This window comes from Hydra vulgaris, chromosome 13, assembly GCF_038396675.1.
Source record: "Hydra vulgaris chromosome 13, alternate assembly HydraT2T_AEP".
In the NCBI taxonomy this organism is placed as follows: domain Eukaryota; kingdom Metazoa; phylum Cnidaria; class Hydrozoa; order Anthoathecata; family Hydridae; genus Hydra; species Hydra vulgaris.
The window spans coordinates 10571868-10578224 of NC_088932.1; the positions used below are offsets into that span (position 1 = coordinate 10571868).

Below are 6357 nucleotides of genomic sequence, written 5' to 3' on the forward strand. Positions count from 1 at the left end.
CAACATTTCCGTGTTGGACGAAAGTAAAAACCATTAATTTAATTACAAATTAATCGTTTTTTAAAAAAACCACAAAAACGCAAATTTAATTGACCAGAATGTTTTTAAAAACATTCTGAATGTTTTTATAACATTTTGAATGTTTTTAACAATATAAACAATGTTTTTATTTTTATTTTTTTTAATAAAATGTTTTTATTTTTATTTTTTTTACTGTAAATCATGCGCGGAGTGTTGCTACATCGACTATCTTATAGCCTGACTCGCAAGGGAGTGCTGCTACATCGACTGACAAATAGCCTTACTCGCAAGGGAGTGCTGCTACATCGACTGACAAATAGCCTGACTCGCAAGGGAGTGCTGCTACATCGACTGACAAATAGCCTGACCCGCAAGGGAGTGCTGCTACATCGACTGAGGGTTTGGTTGGGGCAGGCAGTCTATCATTATTAAAAAAAAAAAATTCCGGTCTTGCATTTTAATTTTTACTTTTTGTCAACAAAATATCGAAAAAACTTTCGGACAACATCTAAGGGTTCTATATATATATATATATATATATATATATATATATATATATATATATATATATATATATATACAGAGGCGTAGAAAGAATTTTTTGGTGTTCCAGATAGGTAACTTCCAGACATGGAGCAAACTCCAAACATTTATATGTTTATACTTATGTCAAATAATGAGTGTTTGCAAAAAATTGGGATGATTGGAGGCTGGGAACAAAAATGCCCCAAAATTTTCGCCCCCCCCCGGCCCCGAGCGGGAGTGCCACCGGGTGTGGGCGTATTATTTGGACTATTCTTAACTAGACTTATATTCATCGATAAATTTTAGATTTCATTTAAAAATATTTTAGCGTTCAAAAATTATGACCATATAAAGTTTAAACCCCCCTCAATTTGAGGGGGTTGCACATTTTATATAGTAATAATTTTTAAACGCTAATAGATAATACTATGAAACTTAAAATTTATCGATGAATATAAGTCTAGTTAAGAATAGTACAAAAAATACTTCATCAACTTGTTGCTCTCACGTTTGGGGCAGGGGGAGCGAAAATTTTGGGGCTTTTTTGTTCCCAGCCTCCAATCATCGCAATTTTTTGCAAACCCTCATTATTTGACATAAGTATAAACATATAAATGTTTGGAGTTTGCTCCATGTCTGGAAGTTACCTATCTCGAACACCAAAAAATTCTTTCTACGCCTCTGTATATACATATATATATATATATATATATATATATATATATATATATATATATATATATATATATATATATATATATATATATATATATATATATATATATATATATATATATATACATCTATATATAATTTTTCGTATGGGCCTTTACATCAAGCATATATGGTAAAATCCCGCATATATAGGCCTTTTAATAAAAATCCCGCATGGGCTTTTTAGAGCCACCACGCCCCTGGAAATGATGGCAGGCATCAATTTAAAAAAAAGGTTAGTAGGGTCATATCTTCCTCCCTACCTGGAGCCAGTCCCTATCGTGATTTTTTTTAAATAAGAAAATTTAAATGTTTTTTTTCATTAATTTTTTTTGTATTGTTTTACACAAAACTATTTTATTTCAGTAATTATATATTTTTGAATTGATTTGTTTTTAAAGTTTTTAGATTTTTTTTATTTGCGAATGATTTTTATTGCTTTCTTGTAAAAAATGTATTTACTTTTTTTTATGGCAAAAATTAATATATTTTTTTCGATAAAAGTAATTGTTCAAGCATATCAATTATAAAATAATTGTTCAAGCAAATCTAAATTTTATCGCAAAAATTGTAGTTTTTTTTATATAACGTTGTATAATTCTTGATATGGTAGGTGATTACGAACATTATATGATTAGCACAGAAATATTATTGAATCGGTTTTATTTTATTATATATTTTCTCTAAGAAACCAAATAGGTTACCCCAATTAATAATTAAAAGTTATTTAGCTCTAGGGAATATTTATTTTATATGATTTTTATACTTTATTTAAGATGTGAAACGAATGCTTATAATAAGATTCAAGATTCGAAAAAGAAAAAAAATACTCAATTAATTATTCTTGATCTTACGAAAAATTAAAAATAGCATTAAAAAAAAATTTAATTAATAAATTAGAATCATTATTCCGCGCTAAATCCAAATTTATATCTGTTACCGTTTTGGAGTTTTTAAGTTAAAAGTTTTCACGGTATGGGAAGATAAATAATTAATTGTTTATCTTCCCATACTCTAATCATAATTTCTGTATTCGCCAACGTTACAAAAGTAAATAGTAATAAATTAAGATAAGTAGTTGTCAATTGAATCAATTCTTTAGGTACAGAAAAAACCTTGATCAGTCTAGAATACTAAAAGATAAGGATAATGTCCGAAATGTGACGAATGCCATTGATGCAATGATAAATCCATTTACTATTGAAAGCAAAGAACTACTCAATATCCCAACAGGTTCTATTGCTCCCACTGATATTGAATCTGATCTTCGTAATGCCCATGATATAGGTGATAAACAATTTACCTCATTCGTAAAAGAGAAACTGTTGTGTGAAGATCCTGATATATTTTCAACAATAAAGCGAAATAGTTTGAAAACATTTGCTAGCTTAAAGCAGGTAACAAAATCTAAGTCTTTAAATGGTAAACTAGTTACATTAAAGAATGACAGAGACTTATTTGTTAGGCTAGTGCTAATTGGTAAAGATAGAGAAGTCGATGTAAAGGCAATTTTAGCATATTCATTGAGAGTGTATCCAGCCTTTATCGACAATCACAGGGTCACTTGTAAAAACATGTAAAGCCAAGTTACTAAATGTTATTGAATCAAAATGTAATGGTATTACTGTGACCACTATTCCTACAGACAACGCGCTACTCATTGATGCTATGGCAATTTTACAAAGCTTAAAAGCAATAGCGGGCACATTCAAGGAGCTAGCAAATGAAGTACTTAAACAAGTAATACGATTAGCTGATTACCATAAATCATCTCGTGTTAAATTTGTATCTGATTGCTACCCATTAATTAGCACAAAAAATGCTGAAAGAGAAAAAAATGCACAATCCGGTGTACAAGCATTTACCATCTATAGTGCTACTCAACAGGTACCAAAGCAATGGAAAAAGTTTATGTCTCTCGGACAAAATAAAGAGGAGCTAATAAATTTTCTATACATGTCATGGTGTGAGTGTGATCCACAAATTCTTGGCAACATAACTCTCTACGTAACACACACGAACTTGTGTAACAAAATTCAGTCAATTGACAACCTTATTGTTGTAAGTAAAGTTCATGAGCTTGCCAGTGACCACGAAGAAGCTGATACTAAGTTGATTTTATATGCATCACATGCGTCACTGCACTATCAAACTGTTGTTATTAGTAGTCCTGATACTGATGTATTTGTGTTTGCTCTGTCAACTTGCCTTCCGTCAACTATATACTTCGATTCTGCTGTTGGTAACAAACGCCGTATCATTAATTTAAAAAAATATGAACCTGATTTTGGTAAAGATTTTTTGATTGCTATGATTTGTTTATGCTTATGATTGCGATTGCTTTCATTTGTTTACAGGTGACGATTTTTGTTTCTTTAGAAAATATTGTAATGTTTAGACGGGGTAAAACTATGAATTCAGATTTTTAAATTTATTCAAGTTTATATTTATAGCTGTTATTTAGGATGAGGTTCAACAAGTGCATTTTATGTAAAAGGAAAAGCAATAGCTTTCAAAGTCCTACGGAAGAAAGCAAAATATTTAGAAGCTTTTAAAACTCTAGGTGATTCAGTACCACCATCTGATGAACTAATAAATATGCTGGAATCAGTTAATATAGCTCATTACACATTATTTAAATCTGGTAAACTTAGCAAAGAAATGTTGCCACCGAATAAAGATTCGCTTGTGCAACACATAAAAAGAGCTAATTATGAAGCTTTTGTAAGAAAAAGATCACATGTAGCATTAATTAATCCACCAAGTCCTTTTGGAAATGGTTGGTTTAATGATCAAGGTTCCATTGCCATATCTTGGATGGAATCGCCTGCTGCACCAGATTTGGTGCTTGATTTTGTTGAATGTTATTGCCGTGGTGATTGTTCCACAAAAAGATGTTCATGCAATAATTGCTTAACATGCTTATAATTTGCACAGATCTTTTCAAATGTAATGTCTGCAACAATAACCATCCCAAGGAGGAGGATGACGAATAGTCAGACAAACTATCCGAGTCAGAGTCCGATTGCGATATTAATACGGAATAAATGTTTAATTTTTTTTTATTATATCATTGCTATTTTTATATTTTCGGACATTGAACTGTGAGATAAGCATTAACAGTAGTAATGAAAATAAAAAATTCGGTTATAATAATAATTACGTTTTAAATACAATACTCTTTTGAAGCGGAGCATAAATATGGTAACTGATAATTATCCTAAGAAAACAGCGCACAAAAATACAAAGGTGTAGAAGTCAGGTTACCCATATCATAAATTGTTCAAAATTTTATATAATATTGGCAATTTATTGAGGAATACACAAACAAAATTTGAAATCACAAATATTATTTATTTGGGGGTAATTAAACAAAAAACAGACTTAGGTTTTTTTTAGTTAGTTGAAACCGTCTTTGTTAAAATCAAAGGATAGTTTTTATATACGGCAAATGTTTGACCTCAGTTATCCGGTTACTGTGACTCTAAAAATCTGGGATCTTTTGGGTATTATATCAGGTCATTTAGATCTTCAAAATAACGCTTTCGAAAATTAGTTACTAAATGTGTCTAACTCTTTTTCTAGAAGACTTTTCTGTTAACAGACGCCGGCCTATTACTTTTTAATACTCAATATGCGAGTGGCGTTTTTTTACTTCATTAGTTTACGTACATAAAATACGAATCAATCTAAAAGTTTTATAAATTTTTTGAGTAAACCGGTTTGACATTTAGTTATTTTATGACGCGCGCTATTAACAAAAAACAAAGAAAATAAAATTTAGGGGACACCCGGGTTTGAACCGGGGACCTCTCGATCTGCAGTCGAATGCTCTACCACTGAGCTATATCCCCGACATTGACACTTATTAATTTAATATATATTAACTATATAATTAAATTAAAATAAATTATTAATTTTTAAAAATTAATAAACAATTAGAAAACAAAATTTATACTTAAATTTAGTTATAAAAACTTGTTTTAATAATTGTTTAAAAATTTTCATTATTTTAAATTGAAAAATTTAATAAACTTTAATAAGCCAATCCATATGGGGACATAGCTCAGTGGTAGAGCATTCGACTGCAGATCGAGAGGTCCCCGGTTCAAACCCGGGTGTCCCCTTTCCTTTTCGTTTTATTAAATGTTTTTAAATCAAAATACAACGAAGAAATATTAATTATTATCTTCATTTTTTTGAATTAGAGCTGTGGCTAGGCTACCGCACACCCCCAATTAGGGAAGGGGAGCTTTTTGCAAACTTGAGGAGCTTTTTTTTTTTTTTTTTGATAATAACATGGGGAAAAATGTTTTAAATTTTAAATTAACAACAAGTTTTTTTTGGGGGGTAGGAGGAACGAGGGGGGAGCCTCCGACCCACTAGCCACGGCACTCATAAGTATTATTAAATGAGCTCGGTATTTAAGTATTGTATCTTTAACATAATATCAAATACTTAGGCTTCTGCATATAGCGAAAACCAAAATATTTGTCTATAAATTAGTCTTCCTAAATATAGTGTCTATCATTGGGCTCACAGTGGCGTCACAAAACGTATGATTCGGGAAAATTTTTAAAAAAAATCGTTATTAACGTTTTTTGATCAGTATTTTTATTGTTAACTGTTGCGTTGAAATATTGAAAATACTTAACAGAACGCGTTAACAATGAAGTTTGTCCAATTTTTTCCCCATCACGCATTTTGTGACGCTACTGTGACCCCAAGGATAGACGCTATATTTAGAAAGACTTATAAGAGAACCCATTTGCAAAACGAGCCAAGTTTAAGTAAATTGATTTTGAGAAAACAAAATTTGATTTTGAATTACTCAAAGTTGCGCATCAACAGAAATTAATATTTTATTTTTTATTTTTAGGACAAAAAAACTCTTAATTGGTTTAATATATAAATATATGATTTTAGTATACAAAATGTAGAAATGGAATTAATTCAAAATTTTTATGTTTTTGAGATTGTGAATTGAGGAGCCTATATGCATAACGCAGATAGGCTCAAAAAGCCAGGGGACACCCGGGTTTGAACCGGGGACCTCTCGATCTGCAGTCGAATGCTCTACCACTGAGCTATATCCCC

At 30.7% G+C, this 6357-nt stretch overlaps 3 non-coding genes across 3 annotated transcripts; 1 reads left to right on the forward strand and 2 right to left on the reverse strand.

Moving 5' to 3' along the window:
- Positions 1-5042: 5042 nt before the first annotated feature.
- Positions 5043-5114, reverse strand: trnac-gca (transfer RNA cysteine (anticodon GCA)). The gene has a single exon. It is a non-coding gene; the product is annotated as a tRNA-Cys (tRNA).
- A 201-nt stretch (positions 5115-5315) lies between these two features.
- Positions 5316-5387, forward strand: trnac-gca (transfer RNA cysteine (anticodon GCA)). Its single transcript has one exon. It is a non-coding gene; the product is annotated as a tRNA-Cys (tRNA).
- An 898-nt stretch (positions 5388-6285) lies between these two features.
- trnac-gca (transfer RNA cysteine (anticodon GCA)) lies at positions 6286-6357 on the reverse strand. Its single transcript has one exon. It is a non-coding gene; the product is annotated as a tRNA-Cys (tRNA).